Below are 16,897 nucleotides of genomic sequence, written 5' to 3' on the forward strand. Positions count from 1 at the left end.
TTTGAATAATTATTTAATTAATTTTGAATTAGTAACTTATTAATTAATTAAAGTTAAATTAAAATTATTAATTAAGATAATTTAATAAATAGTTAAAATTTAAAGTAATTGATTAATTAATTAATTAAGGTAAATTTTTAAATTATTAATATTAATTCAGTATTAATTTTTAGTTAATTATAATAGTTAATTTTAAATTTTAAATTTTAAATAATTTATTAATTAATTTTAACTTTAGTTAATTAGTCAATTTATTTAGAATTGATTATTAGTTATAAATTTGATTAATTTTATTAGATAATTTTGTTTCATTAATTAATTAAAGTTACATTTAAGTTTATATTAAATTAGTTTGAATTATTAAAAATTATTTCAAAAAAAGTTATTTAATCCTTATTAGATTCAAATTTAATTTTGAATTCATTAAAAAGAAGTTTATAAAGTAAATTTCTAAATTGTAGTAAGTCACAACGGATATCATTAGAATAACACCTGAGATAACTTCCCAAATACGACCAATCCAAAAAACTTAATGCTAAGTTTTCGTCCTACTAGCTCATGTTTGATTACGATAGTTTCGGTTAGATCTACTAGATCTAGTGCACCAGTTAAAATACATATAATTCAGCTTAAATATGTTTTCAATAGAATTTTCATAGCATATTATCATCCTAATCCATTTTAATACTATATTATTAGGATTTATTAAACCTCTTATAACTAACTGTTCTAAGTTAGCAATTAAAACTAACAGTATAAGAATAAAATACATGGCATAAGTATTTTATGGCATGCATAAAAATGGCTTGTCAATTTATTATTATTATTATTATTTTAATTTTTATTATCATATTTCCTTTTTTCATTCAAAAAAATGAAAAAAAAAAGTACAAATAAAAAAACAACTTTGCTGACAATTTTAGATTTTGATCTGGTCTAGTCGGAAGAGTCTTCCTAATATTCTAATTTTTTATTTTAAATTTGAATTTTAAAAAATTTAAAATATAAGGTAGAATTTTAATTAAAAAAATATGGAATTTTATTTTCTAAATTATTATTTTTAAAATTAATATTATTTTTATTTATTTCTAAAAATTTTTAAATTTTTTAGTTATTTTTAAATTTTTACTATTCTAATTTAAATTTAAATTAACTTGATTAAATATACTTCGATTTATGTTTTGATCAAATAAATTAAGATTTGAGTTAATTGAAACAATTGAATTAATAAAATTTTTATTAATTAAATTATTTTTGTTAAGTAATATTAATTTAGAATATTTATGTATTTCTAGTTCTTCAGTATAATCTAAACGTAAAAAATCTAAAGCATGCAAATTTTCATGAATTTAAGTTGATTTACCTTAATTGCACCCCTAAATCCTTGAATCTTCTCTCTGGGTATTAAAATTTATAATGATTCATTCTTTTACATTTAAAGCATTCGATGTGATCTTTCCTTTTCCAAACTTCAAGCATTGATTCCTCCTTTGCCTTCGATTGTGCGGATCGAATTTTTAGATATTTACTTTCATAGTGTTATTTTTCACTGCACTTAAAACATGTTATATGATTCTTAATTTTGAATTGATAATTTTACCTTTTGAATCCTTATTAAGATTCTCCCCCTTGACTATTACCGTCTCGAATTCGAGCTTAAACATTTGTTCTGATTCAAGTTCAGACCCATCAGCCTTCTCACCATTAGTGTCATGAAGTTGATTTGGTCTTGCTCTTCTAAGTCTGACTCTGAGAACAACTCTTTGGATTTTGACTCGGATTCGAACTCACTTTTGTCTTGATCTTCTAGCCTCGACAAAATCTCGTGAAACTCGATCAATTGAGTTCACAACTTGAATTCATTCTTTTAATTTTCTAATTGACACAAAATTTCATTAGGCAAAACATTAATTATATATTCATTACCTTTGTGTTTGTTTTTGAGTTTCGAGAAGGTTATTTCAAAGCAACCCAGTTGTCAAAACTGTCAATTCCTATGAAAGATTCCATTACTCACCTCCAACAATTGAAGTAAACTTGATCATACGAAGTAGACTCATAGATGTTTCGCCCTTCTTACAAGACATCGACATTTTTGCAAGATATAAATAGAAAACAAATTTCCAAAACTTCATCTTGGGATTAATAGTGTCATATAAAATTATGAAAGGAATACAACAAAAATAAGATAAAATCTTTTTAACAAAATGAAACGATTTTTAAAGTGCTCGAAAAATAGTTAAGTTAATTCAAAATGACCTCGTTCTAATGCCAATTGAATGATCAAAATAGCGATAGAGGGGACGGTGAATATCGCTTGTTTAAAAATCTTTTTCGTTTCATAAAACTAAATTGAAGTATAGCAGTAAAATTAAAAACAATAAACACAAGGACACAATTGGTTAATTGATTCGAAATCTCTGTCGACTCCTACTCCAAGACCCGCGATCCTTGATCGCACCATTAAGCAATTCACTAAAATTCCTCTTTCCGAAGTCCTCGGAAAAGAGGTAATTCATACAATGAAGTTTACAAAGAATTATGCAAGCTTAAAATAAATATACTAACAATTAAGATGTAATATGAAAGATCGTCGGAGCTGTAACAACCACCCTTCTTACTACTACTACTACACTCTAAGGATGACCGTTACTTAACTACTAACTCTACTTAACCGGTGTGATCGAAACCACGAAAAATCCCTACCGAAAAATTTTGACAGAGTCTCCCCTGTACCGGTGACCTTAAACTGAGATACAAACACTATATACATCAGCCACAGGCGGCTGGAACATATATCAAACAACTCACGCAGTAATCTTAAAACAACTAGTGTAGTAAGCTGTACTAAATGTTTCTAGAAAACTTAAAATTCCGGCAGAATATCTACTGTTCGGCGGACTAAAATCCAATACATACATCACATGCATTTATAACATAACAATACTAACAGAAACATATCAGAACTATAACTCAAGAAAGCATCAAAGTACTAACTTACTAACAATTACATCAAAGCATGCAATCTAAAACCCAAAGATAATCTCAAGGACCTAGAATAAATGATACAGTCTCAAATATTTTCACCAAAACTCAAAATAACTTAATAATGTTCCCAGATCTCTCCCATAGTCCAGACATCACAAGCCCCTCATGCATCTCCTTGTCACCTTCCTTCGTATACTTTAGCTTTTCCTTTATCTGCAGTAGGAGGAAAATAAATCTATAAGCGAAACGCTTAGTAAGTACTAAGCTATCTCACAAAAACTCGAAAGTGCATAAGATGCAAAGGATACTGAAACTGAAATGCTAAAAAGAAAAGCTAAACATGCTCATCTAATAGCAAAACACTAAAATAAACTGCATACTCATGATATACAAGAATAAATCAGCATGCTGGAAATAAAACTAATCATGCTCAATAAACTCATAAGGAAAGCAATGAAAACTAACACTGTATGCTTAGCATTATAAGAGCTGAACTTTACTGGTTCTAAACATAGGTGATACCTGTTTCATTTACTTATAGCCTTATACTTGAAATTAAGATTTAACTTTCTTCTTTTCTTTCTTGGGCCCAGACTTAGTACCATCTTATGCGCGCTCTCTAATAGTGACTGTGGTAGCGAACCTCCAGTCCTATGAGGATAAAGACCTCGGTCTTACCAGGGCCAAGACCTCGGAATTGGTCACCTGGATTTGTTTAACGACAATCTCGGAAGTCGAGTACTAGCCTCTTACTTTAATTTACTTGTTATCTTTTCTAACTAGACCTTGGTCTTTTTCTTACTTGTAGTTACCCATAATCCTCAAAAGGTTTAATAGGGCACATAATTATTCCACTAAAATACATGGCTATTCATCTTATTAAAATAGTAAAAACAACTAACTATATGCTTCAGATTAAAGAGCTATTAAAAGTTATCTAGCACATATATGTATATGTATTAAAACAAGAAACTAGAAACTAAATTATAATTCAATACTGTTCATGCTATTCAAATACTGCAAATGTATCTAATAAGTAGAGAATTGCAACTAACTAAGCATGCTATAAAAATACAGCAAGCAAATAAAACTATAAGATAAGCTTAATAGTTGTTCATGTTCAAGAAATTCAAGAAACTAACACTACATACTTTAAATGAAGGTTGTTCTTGCCTTTCTGAGTAGCAAGGAAAATACTAAACCTATTCTAACTAAATAAAGGGTTGTTCTTGCCCTTTTGAGTAGCAAGGAAAATGCTAAACTCATCCTAACTAAATAAAATTTGCATGCCATACTAAACTAAAGTACCTAAAAATAACATGGTACAACAAGGAAAACTACAAACTGCATGCTAAAAGGAACAGAAGTTGTTCCTATTCGGAACTCATGGAAATCCAAGGTTAAAATACTAAACTTAAAGCTAATCATGTTCATGGAATTAACAAGGAAAGCTAAGCTACAATGGTCACTATGTACAGCTGTTCGTACCCATCGCATAGCAAGAAAACTATGACTGAAATTATCTAAGTTGCCGAAATCAACTAATTGGAATTGAATAGTTTAACAATTGAAATTGGATGCTTAACAAATTTGAAATTTAAACCTTCTGGAGTTTTAAATCCCATATAAAACTTATTTTCATTCCAAATTCTTAGCACGAACAAAAACTAGAATCTGCAAAACTTCTCCTAAGACATAGGTTATTCATGCCACTACAATACAAACCGAAAGCCAAACATCCTCCTGTTCAGTACCACGGTAAGCAAGCAAAAGAAACCAAAAGGCTACCCAACAGCATCCATTCCAGTGACCACAAAACCAATCCCTCTCCTCCTTTCTTTAAGGTTCACGGAAGCAAGCACAGGAAGCACCAAAACTTCATTATTTTAAGCCTTAAATACCAATGATCACTGCTAAACAATAGGAAAGGGGACATAAACTCACAGCTACCCCTAAATTAAAACCGAACAGCACTACATGGCACAGAACAATCTCATGGTAGCAAGCACAAGTAGGAAAAATCTGTACAGCATGCTTCAAATTCAAGAGATACAAGAAAACATCCAAACAAATTCGGAGCAACTCCTACCACAGGTGAGCAGTACTTACAGAGTGTTATTGGACTTACAACCGAGAAGAGGAAGACTCTAGGGTTCTGGAGCGATGGAGATCTCGGCTTCTCCCTCGTGCTCACGGCGCTCCTTGCCGAGGTGATCCCGATTCTGTGAAGCTCTTTCGGAAAGAGTCCCTCGCCGACCGCCGGAGTGAAGACCTAGGCCTGCTTCTTCGTTTCCGCCGCGAGAAGAAAAACGCCGTCGGGAGAGGAGAAAAGATTTCGGGTTTTAGGTCACGGGAGAAACTTAAGTTCTCTCTTAACTTAGGTATTTCCTATTATCAACTATACCTTAAATATTATTCACCCTTTCCCTAATTAACAAAACCCGCTGGCACAATTGGTTGGTTGCGTTCTGCTTAAGGCGCAGCTCGCGGGTTCGAGTCTCGACTGCAACCATTTTTCTTCCTATTTATAACCTATTCATTAACTACTGCTTAAATAGAATATTTATCCTTCTTTAATAAGAAACGCCCCTAGCACACTTGGTCAACCACGATTTGGCCAAATCAAAGGTCGTGGTTTCGAATCCTTAGCCGAGCGTTTTATTCCCATTTTATTTAAAATGTTCCTAACTACTGCTTATATATATTTCGTTCCATATATGTTCACAAAAAGGGCGTGGACCTATTGGCTGGCCGGATTTGGTTAAGGTTTGGTTCAGGTCTGAGGTACACGGTTCGAATCTCGGCTTGAACGTTTTTTTTTTGTTGAAACTTCTTTTGTTTAGTAAAAATACCAAACGACCTCCAAAAATTGCATAAAAATACTCTAAAAATTTCTAAAAATCTCTAGAATATTAAAAGCATTTCCAAATATTTTTAAGGACATTTAGAACTTGAAATAGAGAAAATTGGGTCATTACAATCCCCCATACCTTATAAAAAGTTCGTCCTCGAACTTAGAATAGTTCTGGATATTTTTGTCTCATACTGTCCTCACGCTCCCAAGTGACTTCCTCGTGCTTCTGGTTCTGCCAGATGACCTTCACTAGTGGTACTTCTTTATTCCTTAGTCTCTTAACTTCTCTGTCCACTATCTGTGTAGGTCTACTCTCGTAGCTAAGATCTTCTTGGATCTGCACTGTCTGAGGCTGAATCACTTGGCTAGGGTCGTGGAGACACTTCTTTAACATGGAGACATGGAATACATTATGTATTGCTAGCATGTCTTGTAGTAAGTCCAGCTTGTAAGCTACTTTCCCAATCCTCTCTATGATCAGGTAAGGTCCTACGTAGCGAGGGCTTAATTTGCCCTTCTTGCCAAATCTCATCACTCCCTTCATAGGAGCAACCTTGAGAAAGACTGAATCCCCTGATAAAGAATTCCACTGTCTGATACTTGAAAATCTGTATCTTCTTCTTTTTGTATCCCTTGCTTGATCTTCTGGATATCTGGATCTTCACTTTGCTTTCTCTGTATATCCTCAAGCAAGGTAGACTCTAAGGTCAATGCAGAGAGTTGCCCATAAATAATTTTCATTCCAAAATCTGACAACTCCTTCTGCAGTGGCAGGGCTAATGATGACAAGGACATCAGGGATGCACTGGATTTTCTGCTTAGTGCATCTGCCACTTTGTTAGCTTTGCTTAGGTGATAGAGGATTTCACAGTCATAATCTTTGACCAACTCTAGCCACCTACGCTGTCTCATGTTTAAGTCCTTCTGAGTGAAGAAGTACTTAAGACTTTGATGGATTGTGAAGATTCTGCACTGGACTCCATACAAGTAGTGTCGCCAGAGTTTCAGTGCAAAGACCACAGCTGCCAGCTCAAGATCATGAGTGGGGTAATTCTTCTCATAATCTTTGAGTTGTCTGGAAGCATAAGCTATAACTTTTCCTTCTTGCATGAGTACAGCTCCTAGGCCCATCTTGGAAGCATCACTATAGATGTCAAGGCTCTTATCACTTTCTGGAACAGTTAGAATGGAAGCACTGGTCAGTCTTCTCTTCAGCTCTTGGAAACTTTGTTCACATTTGTCTGACCACTCAAACTTCTTGTTCTTTCTGGTCAGGGCTGTCAGTGGAGAGGCTATCTTGGAAAAGTCCTCCACGAATTTCCTGTAGTACCCAGCTAAACCAAGGAAGCTTCTGATCTCCCTGGCATTCTTGGGTCTACTCCAGTTGTTAACCGCTTCTATTTTGGCTGGATCTACTTGGATACCTTCTTTAGAAATAATGTGACCTAAAAACGCCACCTGATTTAACCAGAACTCACACTTTGAGAATTTAGCATACAGCTGCTTTTGCTGAAGGGTCTGCAATACTATTCTCAAGTGCATGTCATGCACCTCTGAGGTTCTGGAATAGACTAGATTGTCGTCGATGAACACAATAACAAACTTGTCAAGGTATTCTCTGAACACTCTGTTCATTATGTCCCTGAAGACTGCAGGTGCATTAGTCACTCCAAAAGGCATGATTACAAATTTGTAGTGTCTAGATATGGTCCTGGAAACTGTTCTGGATGTATCACTTTCTTTCACTTTCAACTGATGATGCCCAAAGCGCAGGTCTATTTTTGATAACACTATTGCCCTTTTTAGCTGATCATATAGATCATCTATTCTGGAATGAGGGTACTTGTCCTTAACTGCTACTTTGCTCAGCGCTCTCAAATCTATGCACATTAGCATGGATCCGTCTATCTTCTTAACGAACAACACAGGAGCTCCCCAAGGTGAGTGACTAGGGCGGATGAAGCCTTTGTCAAGTAGCTCCTGAAGTTGTTCTTGCAACTCTTTCAGCTCCGCTAGAGACATGCGGTATAGAGCTTTTGAAATTGGCTCCACTTCTCTGTTGGGAGATAGTCCAGGTAGCTCTTCTGGAAATACCTCTGGATACTCGCAGACTATCTGAACTTTCTCCTGCTTGGATCTTTCTTGTTCTTCTGTACTCACAATGAATGTAAGTAAACCAGCACACCCTTTAGCTAACATCTGGTGAGCTGCTAGAGAAGAGAGAAGTTTCTGGGTCTTCTTCCTTGGCACTCCCGTGAATTCAAAAGGTGGTTCACCCTCTGGACTGAAGATTACTTTCCTTCTGCGGCAGTCCACTGAAGCACTGTACTTGTTGAGGAAGTCCATACCCAAAATGGTATCGAAATCCTGCATGGCGAGGACTACCAGGTTAACGTATAGCTCTCGGTCTACAATTCTGACTGGTACAGCCCGAAGCCACTGGTTGGATTCCATGACTTCCCCAGAAGGTAGGGTCGTCAGGAACTTAGAGTTCATACTTTTGTAGGTACCTGTAATTCTTTGGCAAAGGGCACTGATACAAAAGAATGGGTCGCTCCAGTATCAAATAGTGCAGTAGCTAAATGCTGAAAAATAACTACTTGACCTGTTACAACAGTAGAGACACTAGCAGCTTCTTCTTTGGTGAGGGAGAATACTCTGGCACTATCAAAGGCTGGAACTAGTGGAGCTTCCAACCTTCCCTGACTGATATAGGGTCCCTCTAATGCTGCTTCCATGTGATATAACTGTGCTGGCTTGCCTCCAGATTGCACTGGCTGTGGCTGAGGTGCTTTGAGCTTGTTAGGACATTCCTTAGCCATGTGTCCTTCCTGACCACAGGAATAACATCCAGTCTTACCCAAAAGACAAGCTCCTGGATGCATTCTCCCACATTTGGGACAGGGAGGGAACTTGGTCTGCTTGTTTGCTGGTCCTCCCTTCTGGTTACTTCCTGAGTTCCACTGCTTTCTTTTACTGCCCTTGCCTTTCCAGTTCTGTTTACTTGGCTGGGATTTCTGGCTCCCCACTGTCTTTCCCTCTATCTTCACTGGCTTGTGCTGCGCTCGTTGCGCCTTGATGTCGTTCAGGTAGTGCTCAGCAATTAATGCCCTACCGATCAACTCTTCACCAGTCTAGGGCCAGTGAGCTCCACTACTCACATTCAGTGCTATCTGTGGTCTCAACATTCTGAGCAACAGTCTGACTCTCTCCTTCTATGTACTTACTAGCTCTGGGCAAAGATGAGCTAGTCTGTTGAACTTCTTGACTACTTCTTCCACTGTTAGGTCACCTTGTTTGAACTCTATAAATTCCTCATAGTGCTTGTTGGTGATCTGTAGGTGGAAGTACTCTTCATAAAACTCTGACTGGAAATCAGCCCAGCTCATCTGATTGGCTGCCCTCTTGGTCTTTATCCTCTCCCACCACATTCGAGCATCTCCTGACAGGCAGAAAGAGGCGCACTTGATCTTCTCGACTTCTGGCCAGTCAAGAAAATCCATTGTGCTCTCCAGTGTTTTGAACCAAGCCTGGGCATCCCAGGGCTCAGTAGTGCTTGAGAAGCTCTCTGGTTTCAGTTTCAGCCACTATATGAGGTATGCTTCTTGTCTCCTAGGTGCTGTGGCGACTTCCAGGGCAGCTGATGGGACTTCAGTCACCACTGGGGTCTCCACATTGATGGTTGGGGGGAAAGTGGGAGGAACTGGCTGTTGATTGGTCATCAAGTTGGCAATCACTTGTTGATGCTCTACTACTTGTCTCTGGAATTGGGCAACAACTTCAGAGAGATTGGGCTCAGTTGATCAAAGCTCTTCGTTCTCCTGATCTTGGTTCTTAGTACGAACGGTACGGGGATGTTCTCTTCTTGCCATCTAATTATACAAAGAAGAAGACTTGATATTTTCTCTACCCTTTCTAAACATACATATTTGTATATGAATAAAGAAACAAGAAACAAAAACTTCTATCTTACTTAAGCACTCATAAGAAAATACTCTGTACTGCAGCTAATAATAAAGAATGCAATAAAAGAAAGAACTTAAATACTTTCTTACTTGAAGATGGCAAGGTTGATGCTGATGTATGTGATGCTGGAGAATGAGACCTGCTCTGATACCAACTGTAACGACCACCCTTTTACTACTACTACTACACTCTAAGGATGACCGTTACTTAACTACTAACTCTACTTAACCAGTGTAATCGAAACCACGAGGAATCCCTACCGAAAAATTTCGACAGAAACTCCCCTGTACCGGTGACCTTAAACTGAGATACAAACACTATATACATCAGCCACAGGCGGCTGGAACATATATCAAACAACTCACGCAGTAATCTTAAAACAACTAGTGTAGTAAGCTGTACTAAATGTTTCTAGAAAACTTAAAATTCCGACAGAGTATCTACTGTTCGGCGGACTAAAATCCAATACATACATCACATGCATTTATAACATAACTATACTAACAGAAACATATCAGAACTATAACTCAAGAAAGCATCAAAGTACTAACTTACTAACAATTACATCAAAGCATGCAATCTAGAACCCAAAGATAATCTCAAGGACCTAGAATAAATGATACAGTCTCAAATGTTTTCACCAAAACTCAAAATAACTTAATAATGTTCCCAGATCTCTCCCATAGTCCAGACATCACACGCCCCTCATGCATCTCCTTGTCACCTTCCTTCGTATACTTTAGCTTTTCCTTTATCTGCAGTAGGAGGAAAATAAATCTATAAGCGAAACGCTTAGTAAGTACTAAGCTATCTCACAAAAACTCGAAAGTGCATAAGATGCAAAGGATACTGAAACTGAAATGCTAAAAAGAAAAGCTAAACATGCTCATCTAATAGCAAAGCACTAAAATAAACTGCATACTCATGATATGCAAGAATAAATCAGCATGCTGGAAATAAAGCTAATCATGCTCAATAAACTCATAAGGAAAGCAATGAAAACTAACACTGTATGCTTAGCATTATAAGAGCTGAACTTTACTGATTCTAAACATAGGTGATACTTGTTTCATTTACTTATAGCCTTATACTTGAAATTAAGATTTAACTCTCTTCTTTTCTTTCTTGGGCCCAGGCTTAGTACCATCTTATGCGCGCTCTCTAATAGTGACTGTGGTAGCGAACCTCCAGTCCTATGAGGATAAAGACCTCGATCTTACCAAGGCCAAGACCTCGGATTTGTTTAACGACAACCTCGGAAGTCGGGTACTAGCCTCTTACTTTAATTTACTTGTTATCTTTTCTAACTAGACATTGGTATTTTTCTTACTTGTAGTTACCCATAATCCTCAAAAGGTTTAATAGGGCACATAATTATTCCACTAAAAGACATGGCTATTCATCTTATTAAAATAGCAAAAACAACTAACTATATACTTCAGATTAAAGAGCTATTAAAAGCTATCTAGCATATATATGTATATGTATTAAAACAAGAAACTAGAAACTAAATTATAATTCAATACTGCTCATGCTATTCAAATACTGCAAGTGTATCTAATAAGTAGAGAATTGCAACTAACTGAGCATGCTATAAAAATACAGCAAGCAAATAAAACTATAAGATAAGCTTAATAGCTGTTCATGTTCAAGAAATTCAAGAAACTAACACTACATACTTTAAATGAAGGTTGTTCTTGCCTTTCTGAGTAGCAAGGAAAATACTAAACCTATTCTAACTAAAAAAAGGTTGTTCTTGCCCTTCTGAGTAACAAGGAAAATGCTAAACTCATCCTAACTAAATAAAATTTGCATGCCATACTAAACTAAAGTACCAAAAAATAACATGGTACAACAAGGAAAACTACAAACTGCATGCTAAAAGGAACAGAAGCTGTTCCTATTCGGAACTCATGGAAATCAAGGTTAAAATACTAAACTTAAAGCTAATCATGTTCATGGAATTAACAAGGAAAGCTAAGCTACAATGGTCACTATGTACAGCTGTTCGTACCCATCGCATAGCAAGAAAACTATGACTGAAAGTATCTAAGTTGCCGAAATCAACTAATTGGAATTGAATAGTTTAACAACTGAAACTGGATGCTTAACAAACTGAAATTTAAACCTTCTGGAGTTTTAAATCCCATATAAAATTTATTTTCATTCCAAATTCTTAGCACGAACAAAAACTAGAATCTGCAAAACTTCTCCTAAGACATAGGTTATTCATGCCACTACAATACAAACGGAAAGCCAAACATCCTCTTGTTCAGTACCACGGTAAGCAAGCAAAAGAAACCAAAAGGCTACCCAACAGCATCCATTCCAGTGACCACAAAACCAATCCCTCTCCTTTCTTTAAGGTTCACGGCAGCAAGCACAGGAAGTACCAAAACTTCATTGTTTTAAACCTTAAATACCAATGATCACTGCTAAACAATAGGAAAGGGGACATAAACTCACAGCTACCCCTAAATTAAAACCGAACAGCACTACATGGCATAGAACAATCTCATGGCAGCAAGCACAAGTAGGAAAAATCTGTACAGCATGCTTCAAATTCAAGAGATACAAGAAAACATCCAAACAAATTCGGAGCAACTCCTACCACAGGTGAGTAGTACTTACAGAGAGTTCTTGGACTTACAACCGAGAAGAGGAAGAGTCTAGGGTTCCGGAGCGATGGAGATCTCGGCTTCTCCCTCGTGCTCACGGCGCTCCTTGCCGAGGTGATCCCGATTCCGTGAAGCTCTTTCGGAAAGAGTGCCTCGCCGACCACCGGAGTGAAGACCTAGGCCTGCTTCTTCGTTTCCGCCGCGAGAAGAAAAACGTCGTCGGGAGAGGAGAAAAGATTTCAGGTTTTAGGTCACGGGAGAAACTTAAGTCCTCTCTTAACTTAGGTATTTCCTGTTATCAACTATACCTTAAATATTATTCACCCTTTCCCTAATTAACAAAACCCGCTGGCACAATTGGTTGGCTGCGTTCTGCTTAAGGCGCAGCTCGCGGGTTCGAGTCTCGACTGCAACCATTTTTCTTCCTATTTATTCCCTATTCATTAATTACTGCTTAAATAGAATATTTCTTCTTCTTTAATAAGAAACGCCCGCTAGCACACTTGGTCAACCACGATTTGGCCAAGTCAAAGGTCGTGGTTTTGAATCCTTATCCGAGCGTTTTATTCCCATTTTATTTAAAATATTCCTAACTACTGCTTATATATATTCCGTTCCATATATGTTCACAAAAAGGGCGTGGACTAGTTGGCTGGTCGGATTCGGTTAAGGTTCCGTTCAGGTCCGAGGTCCACGGTTCGAATCTTGGCTTGAACTTGAACGTTTTTTTTTGTCGAAACTTCTTTCGTTTAGTAAAAATACCAAACGACCTCCAAAAATTGCATAAAAATACTCTAAAAATTTCTAAAAATCTCTAGAATATTTTAAAAGCATTTCCAAATATTTTTAAGGACATTTAGAACTTGAAATAGGGAAAATTGGATCGTTACAGGAGCTTCTAGGTGTTGTAGCTTGCATGTGGAATTGAAGCGTAGAGCAGTAGCAGTGTGAACAGTGAGGAACATAAAGTTGTACAAGAGTTGTTCTGGCTCGGAGCTCAAGGGACATTTTTATAAGCAGCATTCGGTCAACTGAAAAAGTCTTCGGTAGACTAATCCTTTCAATCGACCGATCTCCCTATTAGTCGACAAATCCTGCACACTTCCTTCTTTGCCGAGATCTAATCCTCACGTCATTAATAGCATTTATTGTTTGGTCGACTGATCACCTTGATCGGTCGATCGATCCCTCTGATTTCCAACTTTTTCCGAGATTAAATCTACTACTATGTTACCAAATTAGGTTCAGTCGATCGATCACTGGGTTCGGTCAATCGATCTGCCTGACTTCCTAGTCTACTCTACGCAAACTGAACCTTGCCCCATCAGCTAGGTTAGATCGACTGAACCTCCTGTTCAATTGACTAATCCCATCGGTTTCTGTAAAACAGTGTTAGTTCCATATTATCAAAATATCACTACAATACAAAGTTAGCACAATAATATAATGTTGCCTGAGTAAGAAAAGATAGCAAGATTAGTCATGATCTCAACTTAGAAATCTCTCGATTTCTTTAGTTGGATCAGTGACCTAGGATTTGTCTCTTCCCGAGACACGACCTCCCCGTCACTCCACTCCAGTTGCTTATCTCAACCTACGTACCAAACATTTGATCCTCCAGACATGATTGGACTTTCTCTGCTCAATGTCTGATCGCCTGATCCATTCAGACAGCCAACAACAACAATAGTAATGCAAAATACTATAGTAAAATTAAACTTAGATTTACCAAGATTCGTTGGTCCAGTGGACCGCGACGGTAGACTGAAAACCTTTCGATCAATCTTGCTTGGAGTTTACTTCTCGAAGACTTTTCGTTACATAAGATTACCTCCCTCTAGAGTTTTCTCCACATGGCTTCACTCACCAAGACCTAGGGTTACCTCCCCGTAAGATTTTCACCACCTGGCTTCATTCACGAGGACCTAGGGTTACCTCTCCCGAGGGTTTTCACTACCTAGCTTCACTCGCCATGACTCAGCATCGGATTAGCCCGCCAAGAATTCGATATTAGGTCCTCTAGACCTACCTAATCCTACCTGATTTCAACAATCTGCTGATATTTCCCTAATATAGCCACGACTAGGACTTCATTTGCTTAATCATAGTTAGAACTTCCCTTGGTAGACTTCTCATCCTTGCTAGTCATCTAGTCAACCTTGACTTGACTAAACTCCATTAAATATATTATCAAACAAATATTAAAATCCTGAAATCGATTGCACCAATCGATTTCCCACCCTCCCATCTCATGTTCTTTCCAATCCTACAATCTAGTCCTTGCTAACTCATCGAATCTACTTTATTAGATGTCCAGTGCACTTACCCAACTAGACTTCCATGCTTGGTGTCTTTAATCAGTTAAGACTTCCACTATCTAATATCTAATTCAACTCACCTACTAGGACTTTTATTTACCTAGTATCTAGTCAGCTTAATTTACTAAAGCTTTTCTTCTTAAGCTAGCTGCACAATTAACCACACTTAATAAAATTTAATTTTAAACCTTTATCAACATCAAAACTCATAACTCATGTTTAATTATATGGTACTTCTTGCATCAACACTTTTATCCGACTTCTAACCACGACTTCTCCATTCTTTGTGAAGATCAAAATCATTTTCTAAAGATAATGTTATTTCAAAGTCGATTGTAAAAAAATATCTTCATTAAAATTTTACCTTGACATTTGGTGGCACATAATGTTATTTGACCATTTGCTTCATTGTCAATTAGTCTTCCAAAAGCACCGTCGATCTGATACTAATCTTATGTAAGGATCCATGATGACTAGAGAATTTGACATGAATTTTTTTTTAAAAAAAACAAACTTTTAAAAAGAATAAGAACAATAAAGAACACAAAAATTAAAGCATTAACTCAATAGATCCAACGTGATTTTAAACTCCCTATTCCAACGACGTATGACTCTGGAAGAAAATCATGAAAACATAAAATTAATAGTTAAAAAAAAAAAGATTATTAAAGGTATAAACCTTAAACCTTAAACCTTAGAATAATAGTTTTGTTCTTCTGCTTTGAGCTCTCTATTTCTAGCTTCTAAATTGTACTTGGATAAGCTCCAATTAACAATTTTATTTAATTTTAGTTGACTCAAATCCTCATTAATCGACTGAAATATTGATTATAAAATTCTTAGTTGTCAATTATTGTATTGTTAACTAAACACCATTCCAATCGACTCAAATGCATTCTAATCGGCAAAATACCAACCAATCAACTCAATTAGATAAGATCAACTCCGAACAATCTTATTTATAAAACTCAAACAAAACTTCAGTCAACTAATCAATCAACTTAACTCATTCAGTCAACTAAACTCCAATATAACGTTTTTATTGTGAATTAGGAGGTTAAATGAATCAAATCGCTCGTAAACCGTTCGATCAAAGCTCGACTCGAGCTCGGAGTTAACCGAGCTCAAGCCGAGCTTGAGCCGGCTCGTTTAATATTCGAGTCGATCTCAAACCCATTTAATACTGGCTCGAAGGCTTCTTACTACATTCCATATCAGACCCAACGTGGAAAATTTTAACGATTCTTCCTTATTACATTTTAACGCCTTTGAGAAGCCAAAATAAACAATGGATAGCATATTTGAACTCCTTGCAATCTCAGAAATCCACAAGAACTGAAATGAGTGCAATCATAACTCTCTAGGTCCATTAGTGAATTTTGGTCGAAATCCACTGTTGGACCTAGAGAGCTCCAATTGCACCCATTTCAGTTCTTGTGGATTTCTGAGGTTGCAAGGAGTTCAAATATGCTATCCATTGTTTATTTCTATTTTCCAGAGATGTTAAAATGTAATAAGGAAGAATCGCCAAAATTCTCTATGTTGGGTCTGATATCATTCCATATCAGGCACACATTGGGTCCGATTCCATATTGTAACAATCGTAAATTTCCTTTCCTCCAAAAGAGCAAAAAGAAATAGAAGAAGAGAAAAGAAATAAAAATATATATATATAAACAACCCAAGTTGGGATTTGAACCCTAGACCCTTGATTTAAGATTGGTTTAAGTAACCATTAGGGTGGTGGTAAAGCATCACATTGAAAATAAGAAACTATTCATTATATGTTGTTTATGGGTGAACAGATGCTTCAACTTCCACTTAGTATAAAAAGAGAAGGGAATAAAAGAAAACCTAACTTTTCATTTCCTCTTTGTAAGGGATCGGTGGCCGGCTAGAAGGGAGGTTGGATAGTTAGGTCACCCCTAATTTCGATTCTTCTCTACAAGGTTAGTTACGCAAGCGGAATACGAAAACTAAAGCAATGAAAATAAACAAGTAAGAGCAAACGCTAACACAAATCCTTTACGTGGTTCGGAGATTGCTTGCTCCTACTCCACGGCGTGTCCTTGAGGTGGACGAACCCTTGATCCCTCAGTGGATCAATCCCCAGCAATTTCCGGCTAGCTCTTACTCCTTCTCGGTGAAGCAAA

At 36.6% G+C, this 16,897-nt stretch overlaps 1 protein-coding gene across 1 annotated transcript in view; it reads right to left on the minus strand.

Moving 5' to 3' along the window:
* Nucleotides 1-10,335: 10,335 nt before the first annotated feature.
* LOC122052007 (serine/threonine-protein phosphatase PP1-like) overlaps nucleotides 10,336-16,897 on the minus strand; it is a 32,427-nt gene continuing 25,865 nt past the window's right edge. The window contains exon 4 of the mRNA XM_042613382.1: nucleotides 10,336-10,563. The gene's annotated coding sequence lies outside the window, so the exon portion shown is untranslated. The remainder of the gene's footprint in view (nucleotides 10,564-16,897) is intronic.

Source organism: Zingiber officinale, chromosome 3A (genome assembly GCF_018446385.1).
Source record: "Zingiber officinale cultivar Zhangliang chromosome 3A, Zo_v1.1, whole genome shotgun sequence".
In the NCBI taxonomy this organism is placed as follows: domain Eukaryota; kingdom Viridiplantae; phylum Streptophyta; class Magnoliopsida; order Zingiberales; family Zingiberaceae; genus Zingiber; species Zingiber officinale.